Here is a 25239-nt window from a genome sequence, read left to right on the forward strand (position 1 = left end):
TTTTTTCGTTACACACTGTACGGCAATCGCGTTCTCACTTCTCCCAAGACTCGCTGATTTATCACCCTCTCCCCCTCGAAACTTATTTCCCGACTCTCAACGTGCCGCCATCACCCAACTCCGTGCCCCTCCACCCTCTTTCTGCTCGCTCTTTCCGCCGCCACTCACCATTCTTACACTTTTCTCCCCTCCCTTGGAGGAGATAGACGTCCCTCTTTCTCTTTCCCGTTCGCTCTCTTTCATCACTCGCCGTCCCTGTCCCTCTCCTTCTCCTACCCTCCCGGCGCTGTTTCGAGAGCACCACTTGCACAACCCCCCGGCGCTTCCGTCGCGCGCGGCCTGCACTTTCCACCGGCCCTATTATTTTCATCGCTAACAGACTCATCCGCCCTCTCCATTTTCGTGTTATCTCGTTCACGTGGAAGCTTGTTCACGTGAACCCGACGAGATCGTGGCGTCATCGCCCCCGTACTCTCTTTCCCTCGCCCCGTAATAGCATCACCTCCCTTTGTGCCCTCACCGCGAAAACTAATCTCGAAATGTGTACATATATTTTTCGTGTTCGTTTATTATTTCTTCCATGTTTCGTGTACCGCTGCTTAATTTCCTCCGATGTTGTTTTCTCTCGTCAAGAGGAGAGAAAGGAAGAAGAAGAGAGGAAGGTTCTTGTTGATATCTTTAGTCTTATCTTCTCTAGATTGCCTTCCGCGCGAATTCCAATACGATGAGTCGATGTTTATTCTTCGTTTTTTTCAACGTACGTTGAAATTACGTTAAAATTAACGTATCGAGTCTCTGTGAGAGCGAAATATAACGAGTATTCGTATATTTTTATGCGATAAGTTTAAAAGAAATTTATTTAGAATGAGATATTATTCAAGACGAAGTGATAAAATTCATTTCGATGGAGAAAGTATATCGTATCGTATTCGTATTTCAAATATGCAAACGATCGAGAAAAACTGATTAAACAGCGTGACTTTTTGTATCATTCTCCTGATCTTTTCAACGAGCAAAAACTCCTCGATTACCCTGACAAAGAAGCAGGAAAAAAAATTGGAAGAGACTCGTTGGCATTCGAATATCCACGAGTTTCGAACAATCCGGGCAACGATTCATCCGAAACGACACGCGACCTCCTCGTTTCTTTTCCCCTCCTCCTTCACCTCTTTACAACTGCAAACATTTGCAACGAGCCATTCTAATTAAACCATACGCTCAATTTCAGAAAAGCGCGTATACATACACGCGCACATGAGCACATATTGGTGAGCGATTATTCCATCTCATCAGATCGGGCGGCCATTTTCTGCAGAATTTTCTTTCACAACTCTATCCGCGAAAGAAAGAAATTATCGTTATTTTCCTCCGCGAGGAAATCACCGACCCGGAAAAGGGTTAACGAGAGGAGGACACACCGTCAGCCTGAAGTAAGAAGAGGGGAGGAGGGGAGGAGTATTGCGAGCTTGTTATTTACGAGGGGGTGCATTAATTAATTATTCCCAGTTCTGTGTCCGGTATTCACTCGTATTATCTCAACTGCAAACAATTACTTTAATGCCTTAATACTTCGAGGATGCAGTTTGTCCGACGTTATGAATTCGGTTTAAAGCTGGCGCGAATATTGCGCGGCAATTTGCGTAAAAGCGTGTACGCTGGATGTGTGTATGTATACGTATGTATATATACGTGCGTGTATCTAATACGTACATACGCGCGCGAGTGGTTAGACGTTAGAGGACACCTCGCTTCGTGTTTTCTGGGGACCCTTCCATTATGTTCAACCTCGCCACTCCGGGCGCTGGAATAAACCAATTGTTGTGCAATTGTATCCGTCCACGTAGGAGCTGTCGCGCGAGGCGAATTCAGGATTATTAATTATCGCCTTGCGCAAGGGAAAAAGTTTTGTCTCCGAGGGTTGAGCGACATTTTCATCCCCGAAGGAGGATTTGCCCTTGATGAAATATGGTATAATCGGTGATAGGGTGAATCGAGGATGAAGGAGGAGGGAAACGGATTCGTTTGCAACGTTAGAGTTAGAAGAAATTGATTTTGACTTGAAAGGGATAATTGTTGAAGACAAAATATATCGGAATTAGAGTTCGAAGATGATATTGAGATGATAGATAGATGAAAAAGTTGGTAAGGATCGAGCTAAAGTAAAAATTATGTTTCTTTGTGAATCGAAAATGTCATTTGATACAGGGAAGTGTGGATCCAAAAAGGGATACTTATTGGAAAAATGTATAAAGATCTGGAAGAATTGGTAATTGAGTTAAAAAAGAATTATTTTATTCTTAACGGAAATGAACAGTAGAATACGTATATACGCGTTTGAGGAAGGGCAGATCCAAATTTGCATTCTTATTGCACGAAATGGTCTACGATCTGTCGATATTTATTGTACGTTACGTATAATTCTTCGAGTCAAAATTTGTCAGAGATGTATCTGTCTCCTCTTTCGAAACGATCCGAATTTCGTGAAAACGAAAACACACCGTGGAAAAAGCTTTGAAAGAATGAATGATGTCGTTCTAAGTGACGCCGATTCTCCTGATAAATTTCTTCGTTACGCGAGTACGCGAAATACGACACGATAAACGCTGAGATATCCCTCGGACAGGATGAAACTGGGTAAACTGGGAAAATTTATCTAATAGAGGAGCGTGAAATTTAATTCTCTAAATATTGGACCACTATTTGGACGGTGTAACAACATTTTTCACCGTCTGACGAGATTTTTGAAAAGAGCGCTCGCTGTTAAAAAGTCGGAGCGTAACGAAACGTATCGGTCGAATAAGCATCAAAGACCTCGACCGCACAACCGACCACGAATATTGAATAAAATTTTTATTTTTCGCTCTGCCGGACGCTTATTCCCGCTCTTTTTTGTCCAAGTGCCGCCATTTAACGAACGGCAACCAGGTGGTGGGTGGCCACTGGCAAATCTTTGCACGTTTCAATTTTACTTCGCCGGATCTCGACGCATCGCAGAATGAGAAGGACGAATAAAAGACTTTTAACTTTCTCGCTACCGAATTCTCTCTTGTCGTTTGTCATCGTGTGTTTAAAAAAAAAAAAAAAGAAAGAAAGAAAAAAAGAAAGAAAGAAAGAAAGAACAAGAGAAAAAAATTACATTAAAATGTTGAATTTAATTTTACATTCGATTCATATCGGAAGAGAAGAATTATATTGCAAAAAATAATTGCAAGACCGTGTACTATTGTTACTTTTATATTACTTTATAACGTTAATTTTAAAACATTCGTTCCATTCGTATCAATTGTACGTTTCATTTGCTTGAAATAATTTTCCCTCTTTTTTCGATCATTTTTCAAATCGTTAAGAAGAAACGAAACTATTAATTTCGTCGACATTAAAGGCGGCATTAATTCATACGAATCGTTATTAAAATCTGTTTTAAAAGAGGTCGAGATTTGATCGTGGCTGGCAGGAGACGCACGGATGAGCGAACAATAAACCGCGTCGCGTGGTCCCCTCGGTCTCTTTGATCCTTCAATTTGTCGTCGTCCGTCTCATCCAAGATTCAATGCCGCCCCCCTCCCCTTCCTCTATCGACGAAAATTGCTGGAGGAAGAAGAATCGTATCCTCGTCCTCGAGGCCCTCTCTTCTCGTTTTATTTACTCCCCGTACGTACGTCGTGTACCACGGTGCTTTTCGTTTCCTTCCCGGTCCCGAGAACACGCAAAGCCGACCGGAAGTCCTCTCCTGTTACACCGTTACGCCTCCTGACTCCCGAGAAGTCATCTTTAATTCACGTAATTCCCTTCCCCTTGCCTCTCCCTTATTCTTTCATCCGTCTCCCTTTTGCCTGAATAAGAAAGGAAAGGTCGTTGACAGAGGAAACGGGGGGGAAAAAGAAGAAGAAGGAAAATAAATAGTAGAATTCGGCAGCCGAGTATATGGATTCGTTTCTTTGAAGAACAAACTTGAGAGGAGAAAAAGAGAGAGAGAGAGAGAGAGAGAGAGAGAGAGAGTGAAAAGAATGTGGAAAGTTGGAGGAACGCGGCAAACTCACGTGTTCGAAAGTCGTTCATATCGATCTCGCTTTCGAGTTGACGCGAGTGCCAAGAAGTCTTCCTTCTGATTATCGGAATGCGCCACTCGATCTGGAACACGAGGAGAGGAAAGAGGGTGCGAGTCGGGCATAGCACGGCCTTCTTTCGAATTAATAAATCCCGTATTGCGTTCCTTTGCGAACTTCTCGTCCCCTTTCTTTAGTACACAACGTTCCTCGGCATCGTTCGATTCTACGAGTTGCACAGATTCGTTTGTTTATTCGTTTTAAATGAATGCGAGTAGAGCTGTGATTCCACGTTTAACGATAGAAATATTTAAAATCAATCTTGTTTCTTATCTTGATTTATGATTAGTGGATACGTTTTTTGATACGATTATATTGGAATTGTTTTAACTAATTCAAACGGTTTGCGATTGTTTTGTCGTCATCTTTGGAGAAACGATTTTCTTTTGCCGAGATAAATTTATAACTTGATAAAGAAAGTTACATTCGATATTTTCACCAGTTTTTGAATTATTAATGAGAAAAGGTCACATTTACATATTTTGTTGATAATGTCCAATAAGGTTATCTTCTAAATTAAACGTTATGAAATCTTTACGTTTTCGTGTGATCTTATATATTTATTCGAGACATTTATTCGAAATATTTTAAACTTAATTAAAACGATAATTTTCGAGCTATGCAGCAATGTTCCAGATGAGACGTCTAGCAAGATAATAAAGATTCCGTTGGGATTGTTGAAGTTATTGCACCGTTCTTAAAGGAAAGAGCTTTGTTGGTCGATAATAAGGCTCTTTGTAAGTGATTGGAAGGGAAAGGGCAAGAATTGAATAGTGTTCATTGATCACTAATGTAGAAACGAGTGAAGGGAACACCAACAATTCGAGCCCGCAACTCTCGAATCGAAAAGTCGGGACTTTACGCCCTGGGCCACCGTTTCCCTTCCAGTTCCCTCTAGTTGTTGTTTGTTCCTACTTAAATGGAAGCTTCGATCCCACCCTATCGAAGTTTTCAACTTCGAACAAGTTGTCTGATAGGTTGAACGAAAAGATAGTTGAATTTTCGCTTCTTGTAAATCTCTAGGATAATTCCTAGAGGAGAAATGGACCGCTTCTTTTTTTCGAATTGAAACACGCTCCCAATTAAAGTTCAAAGCTTTCTCTTTTTTATTAATAAGGTTAATATATAATTTATATTATATTATATTAAGGGAAACTTATTCAATATATGAATCGTAATATCATAATATCGATCCTGTGCTAATCCATACCTTAAATTCCATTGTACAAATGGATCTGACAAATATTTCGTCATACATTTGCATCGCGACTGACACTTTACGCAATTAATAATTTTAACGCGATTGCACAAACTATTGGTGCAATTTATCCATCTGGAGATAACCTCCTCCAATACGATATTTTTTTTACTTCTCACTCGATCTTCCCTCTACCCGTTCGATCATCATTTCCCGATATCTGGTTTTATAATATTCTCCCCGGGGGTTGCCACGGCGATCCGTGCAATTCGGGGGGAAAAAAGAGAGAAAAAAAAAAAAAAAAAAGGACGGCCACTGTGGGCCAACTCTGTTATAACAGAGGATCCGTCGTCCTAAAGCGGAGCGAGAGAGAGGAGGGTCCCTTACGATTTCATAACCGTTGCTCTCGCGTTGGCGATTTGCATTTTCCACCGCGAACTGCCGCAACGAGGTCCAACGCCGCAGAGTTGGACAGCCGAGGACACCAGGAGAAAGAGGGAAGGAAAACGTGGAAGCGTTTCTACAAAAAAGAGAGAGAGAGAGAGAGAGAGAGATAGAGAGAAGACGCGAGAAGAGCGGCAGGATGCAGCAACGTTGGAGGCAGGCGTGCATCGAGGGTTGAAACGGGTTATCCGCGCGGAAACCGCGGCGTGGTAGCGCCTCCGTGGGGCACACGATGGCCGGGTATGATGTTTGAGCGCATTTGAATATCAGGAAATGAAGCCTCTTGTCCCAGGGGCGTCTCAGCTGTGCTGCGTGCGAGACCGGCGACGAGGAAGAGAAGAACGTCGGATAAAGGATATCGAATCGAAGGGGGGAGAGGGGAAGGGGGAAAGGGGGAAAGGGGGTGGAAGACAAAGGGGATGAGAGGAGAGGGATGGCGGAGGGCGAGGAATGGGGAGAGGGACGAGAAAGAAGAGCAATAAGGGACAGAGGGGTTGGTTGAAACCTGGCGCGATTTGAATAATACTTTGCATTTAAATGCAAGCGCCGATAAAAGAAACGGCCCTGCCACTCGAAATATCTTATTACGAGCTATAATCTTCTCGCTGGCCAACGCGAGAGTAGTCATCGTTTCGCTTTCGAGAATCTCGTGCAAACCTCTCTATGAGCTACGATACTATTTGCTTCAAATGATTTTTTCGAAACGAAGTTTTCTTCCTCTTTCTTTTTTGTCTCTCTCTCTCTCTCTCTCTCTCTTTCTCTGTCTCTCTAGTAGTTGGAATCCTTTCCGGGGACAAACGTCGTTTCACAAACGTGGAAGAATTTATGAGAGGACCGACGCGGTAGTTGCATTTTTTAGAATTCTCGTCGCACGAGAATACATTCGGAACGGCATTAAAATGGAAATGTTCCCCGCCGGAACATCTCCATATTCTTCGAGAATCTCCACCACGTCCCCGTAATAAATGTGGGACAGGTGATCGCGGCGAGTTCCTCGAGATTTTAATGCCGTCGCGCCACCCGATATAAAAGTGTCCGAGATTTCGCGAGCCTCTCTCGAACCGAAGCCTCCGTGAGTTCTTAAATCGTCGATCCTTCTTCGATCCCGATTCGATTAACCTCTTCTCTCTCTCGAGAGAGAGAGAAAGAATTGGAAATTATGAAAAGAAGGCCACCGTCGAGAGGCGATTTGAAAAGATGAAAAGTACGAACGATGTGTATTTGACTAAACGATTCCAAACGTTGCCTTGCCTTGTCGTATTCGTAGAAATTCGAAGATCTTCTCCCGTGGTTAGCGAATTACTCCAGTACCTTTTACTCCGTTCACATTCGATGGTAACTCGATTTCTCCGCCGAATCGATCCGCGATGTCCAATTGTAGAGGAGGAGGGAGGGGAGTGGAAAGGAACGGTAATAGTTATTTTAAGTTATTTTTAAGAGAAAGTTCCGCGGGAATACGTGGCTGCGGATTTCTTAAATTACCGGCTACAATTGCTACCGGCTATTGATTAGAAGGAAGGAACAAACGAATCGATTCGCTAGATTGGGATCTTTTTCGGTCGAAGGAATCGAGGGAATATTTAGCTACAATCATCGGTGAAGAAACAAAAATTCATCTCAGTTGGAAAGAGAGATATCAACGAGTTTAAATAATAATATAAATATATAGTAATGTTTTTCAGACACGTTCACCGTTTAATCGTTTCCACCATTCCTTTATTCTATCTTATATCAGAATAGGTAGCTTTGATAAATCAATGACAACAAATTAGCAGAAAATTTTTTCTACTTAAGATACAGATTCAAATAAAGCAGTCCGTCTGTTATAAATACATGGACGCGTAAAATCTTTCCCGTTCAAGATACAGATTTAAATAATATTAAATACCAGGTTCGTCTCTCGTTTACTAATTTAAGAATATAATGTCGTATTTATGCTTTAAATATCAAATTTTTAATACGGTGAAAATGATAGACAATGAGAAGGAAATGAAATACAAAATTATAATTCTCCAACTTCAAAATTTCATTAATTTATCTTTCATTATTTCACGAGTTTATATATAAAAGTACTCCCCCTTCTCTTTGTGAAAATATCTAAAAAAAAAAAAAAAAAGAAATGGCGCAACGTCTAAAAAATACAACTGAAATTATATACGTTCATTGACATAAGCATTTTTCCTTCTCGTTCATAAAAGAGTTCTCTCCTCCTATTCCTATTAGCACAATTATTTCGCACTCGGTTGTTGCTCCCTCGAAAAAGTCGAAGGACGTTTGACCGTGGAGCGACGAGTTTTAACGCGAATTACCTTCGTCCCCGTTTTTGAATCGGATTGCAAGTTTTAATGAAATATCCTCGGCGGGGATCCGCCACCGTGTGTCGGATCGTTAAGTAGTTGCTTTTTGAAAACTGTCGAAGCGAAAACTTGGCGACCTCTTTGATCTCTGCCGCGTGTCGGATTCGTTGCGAGCCATTTTTCGGGGAGGGGGTGAGGAGGGAGTGAGGGGAGTAGGGAGGTATCTAAAATCAACGATAGCTTTGTTTCACCCTTGGCCTCTCCGATCTCGTCGAAATTCCGGTCGAGGAATCAACGGTGGTGAAAAAAAAAGAGCAAGCGATCTTTGATATTCAAATCATCGGCGCTGTCCTCGTCGGAAAGGAATATGCAATTTCATGGAATTTCATGAGGCCGATCGTGGACCTGTGCCACCCTTTCTTCGCAATCTTCGATCAATTCACCATCGCCATCCTCTTTCAAAATATTCCTTACACGATACACCAGTTTTCACGCTAAATTTGAACAGGAATTTTTCTCAATTCGGACGTGCATCATCGTGGCTGATGTAATATCGAATGTTTGCATCAGTTCGAGGGTTATAAATGTATTACATATGAAGCATCAGCAAAGTGATGCTTTTTCTTTGGAAAAATATTGCTAATGGTATATTTGGGAGTTTCAATTAATTTAAAAGCTATCGTAAATTCTTCGTAACGAATTATTTGCATAGAAATCTTATAATTCACTGATAGAACGAATTGGAAAATATATTCAAAGTATGAAATATAAATCTTAAATCGGCGAGATCGAGCCGAGCGATCCTGGATTATCGACCAATATGCCGTTCTCCCGATATCGGTTATGCGAATCTTTGAGACGATTGCGTATTAGCCGATCTCGAGGAATCCTCGTCCTGTCGACCGAGAATCCTTTTCTTATTTCCATTGCGCCGTCCGTAACGTATCTTCGGGCATTGTGCCCGACTTCGGATACGAATTAGGATCCGGTAAACCAGCCTTCGATAATCCCGGACAAAAATGGAAGCTGCCGATCGATGGCATATGGCCAAAACGGCCATATATATATATAGATTATTACATGTATTCATCTCGAACTACCGTGTAATCGCTTGCATTTTCGCGAGATGGCTCCGCAAGTTTATGGATCTCTGTGGAAGATTGTGGAGGTATTAAGTAAGTTGAGAGATGTCAAATTTTTATTTTTCTTTTTCCGCTTTTATTTTTTTCTTCCTTCTTTCTCGTTTATTTTCCAAGGAGTGAAATTTCAAAGCTATTGTCGTTCGAAATGAACCATCCGTTTTACACGAACGTTTAAAATTTTAAAGTGGCAATATATAAGTTCAATATCAACAAAAGTATATACTATTCTAACCTCGACAGAAGAAATCGAATGTGTTTAATAAGGAACAAGTTTCTGAGTAGGCAAGTATAATAAAGTTTGATCGAGAGTAAGATTATTTTTTACTATTGGCTTCTCTACGACATCTTTGCGAGTGTGAAAGTACCAGTGGAAATATAGTTTCGATAACTCGTAAAGCTACGTTGCAGAGTACCGTTTTTCACCCGTTCTTCTAAATCGCTGTTTCCAGACTGATTTAATAGTCAAAGAGAGCGAGATTCGAATCGACCCGTTGAAAAAATATAAAACCGTTCTCACGCCGGATCTCCTTCGAGAAACAACTTCCCGCCGTTCGAGCGCTTCTATTTTTCTTCGCCCCGGTGAAACAATCCTCCCTGCCACGAAATTAACCGAATTCCCCGCAAGAGAGACAGCGAGCAGGGGTATCCCGCGAAATGGACACACGAGGTAACGTCACACGGGTCTCGGCAAACAGAAGGGCCTCGTGTTTGCACGAGGATTCCAATCTCGGTTGAAAAGCTCTTTAAGAAGCGAGCCGCGATATCATCCGCTTTATTTATTTTACACGAGATTATACGCGTTACATCTCCTTCCATTGATATTTCCTCGATCGAAACGAACGGAATCGATCTTATTAAGATTCGATCGATCGATGTTACATCGGTTTATAACTCTCAAAAGTATCGAACCAGCCGTGTTATTATTCGCTTTATTTATTTTACACGCGTTCCATTGAATTATTTCGATATTTCCTCGATCGAAACGAGCGGAATCGACCTTATTAAGATTCGATCGATCCATGTTACATCGGTTTATAACTCTCAAAAATATCAAAGTCGTGATTATTATTCGCTTTATTTATTTTACACGCGTTCTTCCATTGAAATATTTCGATATTTCCTCGATCGAAACGAGCGAAATCGACCTTATTAAGATTCGATCGATCCATGTTACATCGGTTTATAATTCTCAAAAGTATCGAAGTCGTGATTATTATTCGCTTTATTTATTTTACACGCGTTCTTCCGTTGAAATATTTCGATATTTCCTCGATCGAAACGAGTGGAATCGATTTTATTAAGATTCGATCGATCCATGTTACATCGGTTTATAATTCTCAAAAGTATACAATCAGCCGGGTTATCATCCGCTTTATTTATTTTACACGCGTTCCATCTTTTTTCATTGAATTATTTCAATATTTCCTCGATCGAAACAAGTGGAATCGACCTTATTAAGATTCGATCGATCGATGTTACATCGGTTTATAATTTTCAAAAGTATCGAAGTCGTGATTATTATTCGCTTTATTTATTTTACACGCGTTCTTCCGTTGAAATATTTCGATATTTCCTCGATCGAAACGAGTGGAATCGATCTTATTAAGATTCGATCGATCGATGTTACATCGGCTTATAATTCGCGAAAATATCGAACCAGTCGCGTTATCATTCGCTTTATTTATTTTACACGCGATTATAGGCATTATCCATTCCCTTCCATTGAAATATATAGCGGAATCGGCCTTATTAAGATTCGATCGATCGGTGTAACACCGGTGTTATAACTACTCGCGAAAGTATTTCAGGATTGAATCTTTACACTCCCACGATTCTTCCATTCTCCACCCGTAATTCCAATGAATCCTCCGGCTCGACGACGATCGAAGAAGGAACCTCGTCTGTCTCTTTTCCTTGAAGCGATAACATCCTCGAGCCTATCCCGACCTCTCAATTCACTCCAGCTGTTACACGCTTTCTTGGAAAGAGGTAAGACTGACGAGATAATGATGTATGCGTACCCTTGAGACTTTTGCACAACTTTTTGTGTAGAGTGATTCAGATGGGCGTGTTGCAAAAATAAATAGAAGATGTTGTTATACGTGCAAGAAAATAATATGTTAAAATGAAGAAGATTTTAAAATAAATTAATTCGTTATAGAGTATTCTTTATAAAATATTATATATTTATTATATTATAGATATGATCAATTTGCGAAAACGAGAAATATATTAATATCGATGAATAATGAGAATCATTGTCGAACTAAAGTAAAATGAAACTGTATTATAATTTCACGTTGCTTTAAGTTATTTCAACGTAACGATAACAATTAATAAAACTATAAAATACGATGAGAACTATTCTAAACACGATCTTTAAAATATTTAAAATTAAGAGATTTGTAAGAGAATTTCGTTGGTGTCCAAATATACTACCGGATGAATGATACGATGAATGGATAAAAATAATGATGAATCTCAAAATAATTTACACGACGATTCTCAGACTTATTCGTCAAATTATAATCTGCAAAATAGCGCGTAATGATCAATTCTTGATCAATTATCCTGTTAAACAGTTAATTAGAGGGCGATCTTGGAACGCGATGCAGTTGGACCGACGGAAATTTCTCGCTTCGCACGAACGGCATTCTCGCGATATTGTAACGTTTAATCGAGAGATGATCGCGGCGTGACACAAATCAACGTGGACGGGGCTAATTTCGTTTTACGATAATGTTTCCCTCTATTTCGATTAATAATTAATCACGAGGGTAATGTAAATCCTCGTATCGCTCATATATATATATTGTTATTCCCGTTGATGTGGCCAACGTTGAAATTAAATTCGACCGCGAAAATGGCAATCCTTCCAGCATAAAAGCTCCCTCCGCCTCGTTCAACGCGAAATTACTTCTCGGTTTTTACAGACGAACCCGCGCCCCGCTTACGCCAAACCACCGCAATATGCTCGCGTGCACCCGAGTACCTGCATAATGCAGGAAACGTGAAATCAATTCTAACGTTTTGAATAATCGAGCATCGCTCCATAACGAATTCAATTTCAATTTCCAGACTTTCGTTTTTTATCCATTCATCATCTCGCGTATCATTCATCGGTAGTATATTTGGACACCAATTCTTTTACAAATCTCCGAATTGGTGTAATTTTAAATAATTTAAAGATCGAGAATCTACTCCACTTCCTTGCCGTGCGAGAAAAATTTAAAAAGAAGGAGAAAAAAGTGGATAGAATAGAAGAATAAAGCTCATCCCTAAAAATATCAATACGTGAAAAGTATAACAACAATTTCAATTTTAATTTCATTTGCATAATTTCGCGCTCGATCGAGTTCCAACGGTATGCTAAAAAATTTAAAAAGTCGAACGTTGTATACACACCGACTGCAAAGGACCTGTATCAACCTTTTCCCCTGCTTATTCCCTCCCCTATACGGACGTCTCTTTAAATTCGAGCGAAGGGTAGCGAGGCCAGAAATTGGAATTAGAGCAACACGAATGCACGAATTCGTGTGTGTGTATACATTTCTTAGGGCGGTTTCGAAGGAAACCGTTTCATTTGCGCTCCGTGTCTCCGATATATTGCAGTAACCGGAAGCCAGAGATGAGGGGAGAGAAACGTAAGCGGGGCGAGAGATCCGTGATAAGGTCGATATCCTATCCCGGAGCCAACCCAATGAAATCATAATGAAAACGGTCTGTCTATTAATTGATTTTAACGTCAGCTCTGGGGCCGAGTTGTTTCGCAAGTTTCGACATCGAAACCCCTTTAACGCGAGTCTCGCCTTCCGAAAGAGTGGAAATTGGTTTTAATGTCAATCGTTGATCGATTGGAATTTAATTTGGAGGAGGAAAGAACGATAGAAGAGGAAGTAACCAGGTTTTGCCAGACTTTCGACGTTGATGGAGATCTCGTTAATTTTTAGATATATCTGTGATCCGTATAAGAGGGAATAGAGGGAGATATTGATAGCAAGAGAGAAAATAATCTTATTTAATAATAATCCAGTAATATAAATATAAATACTGAATATCCAAATTTTTATTACGAATGGTTTTTTAAAAAGAATGCGCTTTATGAGTATGATGTGAAAAATGACCAATTTGATAAGATAATCAATTACAAGTAGTTTTCTTAATATTTTCTTAAATAATCACACGTCCATTTCACTTTCGTTTCAAACATTTCTTAATATTTTCAAAAGAACGAGAAAAGGCATTCCACGCAAAATTCACGTTGTAAATAATTTAAAAAATTATCTTCGTCATAAAAGGATAACTTTTCGAAAATTCTTATCCCTACATGCGTATCTCTGCACATACACGTACAAATACGCTCGTATTTTCACGGAGAAGGTTGGAAAAGATTAGACGGGGAAGTGATATAGAAGAATCTTGGAAATTCTCCGTAAGGAGGAAGTTTGCAACGGAAATTCGAGGAGGCGGAGAACGAGGGCAGGGATAAAATTGAGGGAAGCGTGGTCAATGGGCGAAAGTAACGAACCCCCACGGTGTCCAGGGTTCGTTCATTTCTCCACCGTTGCTTCTCTCCTCGGTCATTTCACGCATCCAAACATACACAGCGGCGTGCACGCGTTACCATCTTTTAAATTAATTTCGAGATTCTACTTACCCCTTGGTGACTGAGGAAAGTTCGACTATTATAACGTCCCCCTCCATCCACGAAAAGAATTTATTTTCCACGAAACGAAATAGTAGAAAGAAGAAACAAAAGGAGGAAGAAGAAGAGGAGGAGGAGGAGGAGAACGTAGAGAAATGCGAGATCTGGTCGGAAGATAGGAGAGATAGTTTGCAGGAAAACCGTGTGGAATACCGAGAATAGCAAAGGGGGAGGGAGTTAAGGTACAAGGGAAGACACAGTGGAAAATAGGACGACCGGCTATATTCTTATTGGCGAGTAAAGGCAAGGAAGACGACGCTAGCCGATGGGCGCGAACGTTTGTCCGAAATATGGGGGACGTGTGCAGGGACCGACCGGTATTCCCACTCCAATTCGAGTAATGGAGTCTGAAACACACACGGACACCAGCACCATCCGGGGCGCGGCCACCCTCGCGTTCCTACGTCCCTTTCATTCTGCACGGGATGCGTTTAGCTTATTCCACGCTACCGCTCCAGACTCGTCTCGTTTCCAGCAATCTTTGCACCAACGTATATATCTTCCGCGACATCCTTCGCCCTTATCTGGATGAACTTTAAGTCGTCCTGTACTTCAATTTCGCGGAGAAATTTACCGTTGTTCCACTCCTTCCTCGCCGTTTTTCCATTCTCTGCTGTTTGATCGGAGATTCTTGCAGGACGAAATAAAACGAGTTAAATGGAATGAGTTTTATTTTTAGGATTCTATCGATTGATTTTTGAATACGATTCGTGATCGTATTGTCGGGCGCAACAAGGTGCCTTAAAATCCACCATCGATCCTTGTATCTTGTAACAATAATAGTCTGCCAGATTTTTAAGAATTTCATAACGCAACATAAATATTTAAGTCGCGGGGAGAAAAGATTGCTTGTTGGAAAAAGCTTGCTTTCAAACTTGCTTTTTCCTTAAGTGACCGATATTGACCAATTTCAGAGAGAAGAGATCCAAGAGAGAAATCTCGCACAAAGGGCTCGAACAAATCGGATGAATTAGACGGGACAAAGGTGCAATTTCGAAAAATTCGCCCGGAATGGCACCGGTGGTAAAGTCACGCGTTTCTCGAAATTGCGTTTTCGAGGAAGGGAGGGGCGGCGAAAGTGGTGGAACTGGTTGAAAATTCGTAAGATTCGATTTTGGCCGGAAAGAGGGGCGGCTCTTTGGGGCTCGACGAACCGTGATCGTCGCGGAAACAACCACGTTGCACAACTACCACGGGGGCCGCATCGCGTGAATGCCCTCGGATACGACTCGTCATCGGGCTCTCGCTCATCTCCGGCCTCCTCTGGAAAAGCCTCGGTTCTCGTTACTTGCGTCACGTATCTCGGCACCCGGGAACCGTCCATTCGAGATACGTGTTTGCGGTAAATACACTTGGAAGGAGGCAAAAGATTCCTTCCATTCGACTCTTTGTGCCCCGCGTTGCTCAAAATTATATCGGATCTAAAAAGTTGTCGGGTAATTCGAGTTCCTTTCTCGACTCGGAACCCGAAGAGAAGAGGTTCTTCCTTCGGAAGAAACTTCAAAGGCTAAGGAGCTCGATGGATTTAAGCTTTCCGAAAGAATAAGAGAGGGGGAGAAAAGAAGAGAGAGAGAAGGAGTAAGAGTTCTGTAAAGGGTTCCGTAAATTCGAAGCGAAATCGGCTTCGAAATTCAATGAAAATGGGAAATATCGGGTGAAGGAGATATACCGTGATGGAATTGTCAGACGATGCACCCGTCCGCGGGGAAGATATATATCCCGCAGTTTCGATCCGTGATCCGAAGGAGGAACCGCGTTAATCAAAATTTGATTGAAGCGGTTCATAAATCGAAGGACGATTTATTCTCGCGGAGGGTGGATCGATCGATAGCACCGTAGCGCGGCATGAAACTTGCATCGATGCGATTCAGGATCCCGCGAATTTCAACGATTACATTCCCCAGATTGAAATTCTATTTGGTGGGGAAGGGGAAACGACCGGTTTCTCGCAGTGCAAACAAGCCAAGGATCGGAGGAAGAGGGGGGAGATGCGTCTGGAACGGGGAGTCATCCCCTTCCCCCTTTTATCATTCGTTCCACGCGTGTATTCGAACGCAGACAGCTCTCTCCCTCCCTCTCCCTCTCTCTCTCTCTCTGTCCACGGGGAACAAAAAGTCGGGCGAAAGAGTTTTATCGCGTGTTTGCCTCATCGTAATTGCTGTATCAAGCGGCCACGAGCGAAAAAACCGTGCGATCGTCCGTGGAGCCCCGGTAACGAGTTTACCTCGAGGCGGCGCAAGAATAACACACGTTTTTGTGTGGGGGGAGAGGGAGGAGGAAGGGGGAGAGGGAACATTTTTTTCGCAAGTGGACGCCCGCGTGAGAACCGTTTACTGTTTTCCCTTTCGGAATAGCGCTCGGTCGGTCCTCTCTTGTGCGCTCACGCGCGACAAACAAACAGCATTCCCGTGGAATTGCACGCGATTTGAAGGATCAATTTTTACCGTTTTTCTTTTTTTTCTTCTGTTCTCTCGTTTTGTTCCATTCTCTCTCTCTCTCTCTCTCTCTCTCTCTCTCCCTCTCTCTCTCTCTCTTTTCTTTCTCTTCGATGGGATGGAGGGGGTCCATACATTTTTTTGTATCCGCAAAACCGTACACAACCGGGCGAAATAAAGGATACGCGCTCTTGCAAAAATCAACGCGCCTACTTCCTCTCGAAATGGGAAAGGAGGAGGGGAAAACAGGGGGGAATGGAATTCGCGCGGACAATGAAGAAAATTGAATGAAGAAGCGAACGAAACGAGCGAATGTGGAGCGAGCACGAGTTTCATGGCCTGGCGCGATAACTATTATCGTTTAATAAAGGGAAGCCTTTAGACGTTTTATGATTGGCTGACGGTTAGACGGAAGATTGTCTTTCCTATATTGTAAATATCTTCGAGATACGAGGCTATAAAAGTGGCCTGTAACAGTCACGGGAATCTACTTCCCCCGTGGCGATCGATTTTCCATCTTGAACGTATATAAGAATTCTAATCTAGCGAGCAGAGAGAGAGAGAGAGAGAGAGAGTGTGTGTAAGAGAGAGAGGTCGTAATCGATGAGCGGCATCGGTACGCGGAAGGGACGGGATCGTAAAGAAGGAGCAGCGCAAAGAGAGATCGATATGGATCGATATGATGGATCAAGGGAAACCGGTCTCTCTAAGCCTCGGATCGTTATTTGTTATCGTTGTCGGTCAAACGCACTTGCGTCCACTTTGATCCAAATCGAACCGTTGTATCTCTCTGTTTAGTCGGGATATTGCTGCGAGTCACGTTGGGGGCGGAGGAGGGGTGGATAGTTTCGCGCGCGTTCATCCTAATTCGCCCTTTAAGCCGTTGTACATATCATCGAAACAATGTCGAAAAATTTTTGACGATTCCCTTTCGTTTCATCATCTATCGAAATGTTTCGTTTCACGAACGTATTCTTTCCTGCGACGATCCATTTTTTCCCCCCATACATTAGAAATGAATTGCTTGTTTATTATTATTATTATTATCAAGACCGGTACCGATAAAATCGTCGTTTCATAAAATCTCGTGTCACGTCGCGAGAGAAAATCGAAAAAATTGATACTCGATTGTATTGTACAAAATGGGATGAAAAGCGCGGTATCGGGGCAGCGATCAACGGAACGACACGCGTGATTCCAATCGGATATTCTCATCATACAAATAAATTCAGGAAAAGAAAAAAAAAAGGAAAAGAAATTGTAGACGAAAAAGTAGTAAATTCAAAGAGCCGTGAAATATTTCGAGGGCGCAACGCGTATTTCATCGATTCGGGGCTAAGAAAATATCCCGGCCACGGAAGCCGGAGAATAATCTTGCGGAAATGGGAGGGGGTGATATTTATACCCGCGCCTAGAAGAGTTCGGAACGAGCGGTGGCCGCGTGTTGGTTTAATGCCCTATAAATCGTGGTCTAAACTGCCGTTGGTCCAGCGTATACACGCTACTCTCCCTCCATCCCTAGTTTCATTCGTGCTACGTAGTACACAGCGTTCGCCTTAGGAAAACGCGTGTAGGACACACCACCAAATAGAACCGCGCGGAATACCGCATAGTTCCTCTCTCTCTCTCTCTCTCTCTCTCTCTCTCTCTCTCTCTCTCTCTCTACGTTGAACACGCTATGGGTTGAAACTCGATTTCGTAGCATTCGATACTTGTGCGTTGCTTCGTATTGGCACAGGTGCGTTTGTGTGTTTGGAAAAAGTTGTGGACCAGTTGGATGAGCCAACGTGTACACGCGAGAGGAGCGGTGTAGCGTAGTTTCGTCATTCTTCGACCGATAATGCTAAGCGGTGGTCGGAACGTACGTGTACCGGAGGGGGCGTGTTGGGTCGAAAGTTTGTTTAGTCACGTACGGGATACACATTGGGCCACAAATTGACGTATTCCCGTGTCTATAACTAGATGGATGGTCATATAGGGACGCGGTATACGTGTATGTAACGCGTGTGTACGCGCGCCGATCCCGACACTGTCACGTGTTACGTGTAATATTTATATGTGTTCAGCTGTGTATGTGTGCGCGCACGGACATCGCAGCCTACGTAATTAATCCTGCGTGAGACTATTCGGATCGGTCGTACTAATTATCCACTTCTCGCGCGACCTCGTCACGCGTATCGAGTATACGCGTGGATCAATCCTTGGATGTTAGAAATTTCTCGATATATCGTCGATCGATCGGTTATTCGAAAAATTGGATAGTTAATTTTATTACCGATATTTCTAAGAAATGAAAAATTTTTCTCGAAAAGTTGGTTTCTCTGGTGCCAACTTTGGTAATAAGTATTATAAGCACAATCGGTAACAACTCAAATATTTTTTGCCAATCGTGGCACGATCGTTTTCTGCTTATACAGTATCGACGAATGTTCGTCAATTTCATTTTACAATATTACTGCATATATATATCGTCGTGAATATGCGATTATCAATCAGGTTATCCATCAAGTGTGATGTCCGTTAAACGAGGAACAATTTTACAAGAGGAGGAATTTCAATCTCTCTTGAACGAGACAATTATCCTTTTGGACAACGTCATTCTAGAAATTTCACCCGGAAGCACCATCGACCAAACGATCGTAAAGAGAAACGACGTGGATCGAGTTACTTCCAACCCGTCACCTTATCCATCCCATCCACCTTTAAACCTGAAAATTAACAATTCCCAAGAACGATCTCTTTCGTTCCAACAACTCTGTTGAACCGTGAAAACAACCGTACATACTTTTCACCCTCGTTTTCCACGCATTACGCGGTAACGAGAAGAAGCCCATCCCTCGTAAACCTTCGCTCGTTTAATTCCCCTTAAATATCCGTTTTTATCGTCGGTTTCGATCGGTCGTTGAGCGTGACGCGAGGCAACAAGCGCGTCCCACGAGCGGAAGTCTTCGGTTAAATCGCCCGATTCGGTCTTTATGGCTGGTCTTAAAGCGGACGCGCCACCAGGATTGATAGTGCCAGCGGGCTGATTCAAGGCTCGCCACGTTGAACAGCGACGACCACGTGTTCGAGGGCTGTTTGAACGGTTACTGCGCTATTGGAGGAGAAAGCTGCCCCACGAACGCGATCGACCGTGTCTTTCTTTATTGATTTTTCGAATGACGAATGACATCGACTATCTTTCTCTCTCTCTACTACCTTGATAACTTCTTTAACATTACTCAAAGTAATGGACGCAATCTGGATTGGTGGAGCAAAAATTCACTTCTGAGTTATGATATTGCCGCGAGGATCGAGAGAACGAGTTAGTTTATTAAATTGTGTATTATTCCCTTCCTTCGTGAAGAATTTTCTTTCTTTTTCTTTTGTTTTTTTTTTCTCGACGAATTTCGATACAAAAAACTGGCTACGATATTTTTTTTATTTTGAAGTTGCGCAAGAAAAATTCCATGGGATGTATCCGAGGGGAGGAGGGAAAAATAAGAATACGGGAGGATAACAAGAACGGAATAAGAGAAAGAAAGGATTCGACAGTTAGAAGGAAATAGCGTCAAAGTGTTACATCGATATTCAAAAACGTTCGATCGAATCCGGCGAGCCAACAAAAGAAATCAGATTGTAAATAGAATTCCCATTAAACTAGGTCGCGTCCCGTTCCAAATCCTCCACATTTTCAAAAGTAAACGTTTCTCGAATCAAACAAATTCCACCAACGACACGACCGCCCACTTTTCCAACCATCGCTCTCTTCTCCTCGACAAACAGAAACAACACGCTCCGGTCTCGTGTGGCCGAGGTTCGCCCGTGGTGGATCCTCCATCCTTCCCCGAGCAAACGTTGCAACTCTCCAAACTTGTGGAGAGATGATTCTCCGCCGAAAAAAAAAAAAAAGAAAAAAAAGACAAAAGACTGCTCACGTATCGATGACACGACGTTGCATAGAGGGCGTGTCGCGGATGTCTGTGCTGTGTTCGAGGATGGAGAAAGACGGGGTGAGAGTCTCGGAGAGAAGGCACCCTCCGCAAGAAAGAGACGATAAAGAGGGGACGGGGGAGAGAGAGAGAAAGAGAAAGAGAGAGAGTTCGACTTTGAGCTTCACTGACCCGTGTAACGTCCGGACGGCCTCCTCTATCTGTACTTTACAATCGAGGGTTTTATTGAAATCTCACCGTTCCCTATATAAACTCTAACAGACATTTTTATCTGCTGGATAAATTTCCCTGGGCCGAGGGAAACGCCCTCTGTCCTATTCTGCCTATCCTCTCTCTCTCTCTCTCTGATCCGCCGCTGGCTAGAGGACGAATTATTGGCAAGATATGAAAGGACGGGAGTTATTGGGCGATAGCGAGCGGGCATACGCTTGAAAGTCGCATTGTACCGGCACGCCGCGGGCGATTTATGCGGCTACTTACTTCTAGATATTTTTTCGCCCTAATGTACCTTTCTTCTGAAATTGTATAAAGGAGTGGCGCTTCTGATACCGTTTACCCTCGAGTTTCGAGATCTTGCGGATTTTGAGAAGGGACGTCGTTCTCGAATTGTCGAACGGGAAGAAGAAACTTTTAACGGCACGTTAGTTATTCGCAAATATCGAAAGAGGAATTTATGATTTTTCATTAATTTTTTTAATTTGTTTCATCCGATTATGAATGCCGGATTCCTTTCTTACTGACAAGTCGTGTAAATGTGTGAGAGTAAGATTTTAAAAATACTTTTTGTGACTCGATACTCAAGATAACTTTATTATTATCGAAAGATATATTGCTGTCCTCGATGCATATCGTCCAATAGTTCCAAATTCAAAAAACTAAAGAAATAAAGATCTCTCTCGACTCAGTAACTTGTACGCGAAAATATAATTTCTTCTTCTATTAGCGCTTTTCTTTTTTTTTTTCAATCGAGGCAATAATTTCACAAACGATTTTTTTTCTATTTAATTTCCCCCAAAGTCGCTACTAAATGACTTTCCATTCTCGCAGCAAAGTCCTCCAATTTCTTCGGGGGAAGAAGTTGATCGAGACGACTTAGCATCGAAGTTGGTGAAAAAGAAAGAAAGAAAGGGGGAAAAGAGAGTGAAAAAGAGGAAGCGGATCCAAGGTAGGGCGCGCCAAGGGGAGGGGGAGAGGGGTTGTTCCAGTTTCACAGGATGCATTTCTAAGGGTGCGCGGGTTCGATGCTTGCGGCTTATTAATAGCGACGCGGCTCGATGCACTTTCAAGAGTCCATACATCTTGGGATACGTGTTGGACGGGTGAATGGATGGACAGGCGCGTTACAAAGATCGGATCGCGTATCCGACAGGGTACAGGGTATTACGTGAAGTCAAATGATGCGGAATAGATTCGCTGTGTGTGCAACGCGCGCGCGCGCGCGCGTGTGTGTGTCGAGATCGTTATTCGGACCCCCGCTATAAAAATTTCCCCTTTTAACGTGCCACCCGTATTCCTCGCGTTGATTTCCATTTCTATTCGAGTTTGATATCCTCGCATCCCGTGGAATTCACGCTTTTCCGCTTTACCGACCATACCCGTGTTTCGAGAAGATTAAATAAACGATCTATGCGCCGGAGGAAGAATATTCGGGATATCGAATTAACAACGAATCCGATCGATCCGGAAATAATTATTCGACTCTCTCTCTAACTCGATCTTCCTATCGCTTCCTAACGACGAATCAATCGTGTTACGCACGTTCGATCTGTGCCGTGGTTAAAAATAAATTCCAAAGGTTTAAAACAATTATAAAAGAAATCATAAAATTGAAACTATATTATTTTTTCGTATATATAATTCATCTTCAATTTTTCAAATTTTCAAAAAAAATTAACCTATCGTCCGATTAATTAAGCTCTTTACCGCGAACAAAGAGATACTTTTCCCGTTCGAGTTATTTCATTATGAAACCCGCACGCGACCGATCGCACGAGAGAGCCGATCGTATCGACAGGAGTGCGCCTGTCCGTGTTCGTTCGAACGGAATCCATATCGATGGCGATTCCCTTAAAAGCAAATAATACCCGTCGTCGTCGTCGTCGTCGTCGTCGTCGTCGACGACGCGTCCCCAAGAATTATCCCCGTGGAGCGGATCGATCCTGGAAACGTCAACGACTTGGCGCGCAACGTATCGGCTAAAGTGTCTTCTATCTGTTGCAGATGCGCGATGCCGCGCCATCTTCCCCGTTCTCCCGTTCTCCTTCAGACTCCTTGGAAAGCTTCTGCTACTGGCAATTTCGCGAACGCGAGCAGACGCGTTCCACGAGCAGCTTATGCTGTCACTCTCCTCGCGACACGCCGCCCCAATCTCTCCCTGTTCCTTCCGCCCAAAGGGATCCCTTTCAGCCCATTATTCGACACCTCGACTCGCTTCCCTTCCCCCTCCCCCTTCCTCCCTCTCCCTCGACGGAACGGACGAGCGAGATCGCTTCTGGAACCGTGCCTGATCGCATATTCGCCGCATCTCCCGAAATCTCTCCTTCAGGACGCGTGCCGCGTTATAAATATCTATTCTCTCGCCGCGGCGTGGGAAGAGCGGGGAGACGAGCAGGTTATGAAATTTCGCGTGGATTCGTGTCGTTTTTCGAAAGGAAATTTTTCGTTCCGATTTGGGAATTTGGAGATTTTTTTTTTTTTTTTTTTGAATGCTCGATTTTCGGTATATATAAATATTTTTCGCGATAGGAGTAATTGAAATCGTATTAAAAAGTTACATTTGGAAGGAAAAGAAGATTGAAATTATTTTATTAGTCAGATCTAAAATTGTAAAATTCGTTTTTCGAAAGGAAATTTTCGTTTCGATTTGGAAATTTGAAGATTTTTTTTTTTTTTTTTTTGAATGCTCGATTTTCGGTATATATATAAATATTTTTCGCGATAGGAGTAATTGAAATTTGCTTTATCGTATTGAAAAGTTATATTTGAAAGGAAAAGAAGATTGAAATTATTTTATCCGTTTCAATTAGTCAGATCTAAAATTGATATTGCATCGGATATATTTTTATATATCTTCGTCTCGATTTAAGATATTTTTCAATACTCGTCGCGTGGAATTTCCCCAATGTCACTCGTCCCATTTCATTTGGAAATTTTCGAATCCTCGAATCCTTTTTTAACATTCAAATTCTTAAATTAAAATTCTCGAGAATGGACGAACGAACGTCAATTCATAATTTTCGATCGCTCGACACGGCTAACTTTATACGCTTAACGGAGCGAGCATTGATTATATCGTCCTATATTTTTTAACGAAACCTCGCAAGAAGAAAATGAAAAAAAAAAAAAGAAAAGAAGAAGAAGGACAGGAAGAATTGAACGCGAAATCCCTTATCAATTGTGATTCGAACGGGCCGCGTATCGCTCTTTATCAGCGGTTCACGCCTCCGTCGTCGCGCGGATATTTGCGGAACAACACGCGGCTCGACGCACCGCACGCGGCTTAATAATTTGATTAATTGCCAGAGATATCCTCTCTCGGTGCCCGGCACCGATCAATTCCATTAACCGGCTGTTGCACGCGGCCGACAGAAAACGGGGAAGCATCGAACGCTTGGATTTCATCGATCCACCAACCACCTATCCCCCTCCCTCCAATCGAATATCGTAACCATCTCTCCCTGTTCCGCCCTCTTATGTGGCGCGCGTGATCCTGCCGATTAACAACGTTCGTGGCCAATTTATTTCGCTAATTAACACCGCCAGATTTTGCCGGATCATCGAGAGTATCCGGTCGACGTATATCCGTTTCGCGTTAAAGGGGTGGAAAGAAGGGTGCGTGTGTGTGTGTGTGTGTGTGTGTGGAAAAGGAACGGTCGGTTAAACGGTGCCGAGAACCGTCAATGGACGGATATCCAATCGTAGAATCTCGAGTTTTATTGCCGCTTGGCACGGTATAGCCGGAACAAATGATAAATCCAAGGGGGGGAAGGAGGGTGGGTTTCGAAAAACGATAACGACGTCTTAATACCGTGGGAGTGAAAATGATACGTTGGAGGATTGCGCTTTACCCGGTTGGTTTCCACTACTTGATCTATTAATAGATCGTGATCAATCTCGCGGCCTCGCGTGATTCGTGACGCGAATCAAATTTGAAAATTGAAAATCACAATTGGAATTTTATCGAGGGGGAGGGATTTTCGTCAAACGTCGCTTGACGTTGAGTGAAATGTAACCATTATTATTTAAATTAACGTTTTGGAACGTGATTCTAATTGCACGAACATCTGTTGCGAATGGAAATAGAGATGGAAATGCAGTTGGTTCGAACGCGTTATGTATTTATTCGAAATCTAAACGCGAACTCTCTCGATTATTCGAACGAAAAATTATAAATTGAAGGAGGAATTAGTGGAATTATTGTGCGAATTGCTCGTTGTCGGATGATTGATGTATAAATTGAATCGTATTCGTATGAAATGAATCGAGTCGGACCGATCTTTGATGAAAAATTAACGCAAGTTTTTAGACAATTTTTAAAATTCATTTTAACATAATATCTGTTCTAAATCTAAAAAATCTTTCTTTTTTCTAAATTCTTATTTTTATTTTACTCGAGATATTTCTCAAAGAAAATGATCGAGATTTAATTTATCTAATTTACAGTAATAATTTACAGAAATTCTGATCTATTATTTCATTTTTAAAATCACATTAATATAAAATATTCGGGTGGAAGTAGAAAATTGCAAAAATACTTTGGCAAAAATATTGGGAACCACTCTTTTAGAATCCTGCAAGGGACATCTGTAAATCAGGTTAGAAGTGCGACGATCAGTAGAATCGAGGGAATAAGTTCGAACGGTAACTTGGAAAAAACTATAGAAGAGAGTACGGACGTAATGGGTCGCGAGGGTGGCGTAAGTCCGCGTTTGGAATCCAAGTGGATCTGAGAGGTCAGTAATTTTTTCCTTTTCCTTTTTT

At 42.2% G+C, this 25239-nt stretch overlaps 1 protein-coding gene across 3 annotated transcripts in view; it reads left to right on the top strand.

Annotated features, from left to right (window-relative positions):
* The window catches only part of LOC122715972 (lachesin-like), a 312154-nt gene that overhangs the window by 174606 nt on the left and 112309 nt on the right, over window positions 1-25239 (top strand). The window lies entirely within an intron of this gene.

The sequence above is a fragment of the Apis laboriosa genome, unplaced genomic scaffold (genome assembly GCF_014066325.1).
Source record: "Apis laboriosa isolate Shangri-la unplaced genomic scaffold, ASM1406632v1 scaffold40_cov151, whole genome shotgun sequence".
Lineage (NCBI taxonomy): Eukaryota > Metazoa > Arthropoda > Insecta > Hymenoptera > Apidae > Apis > Apis laboriosa.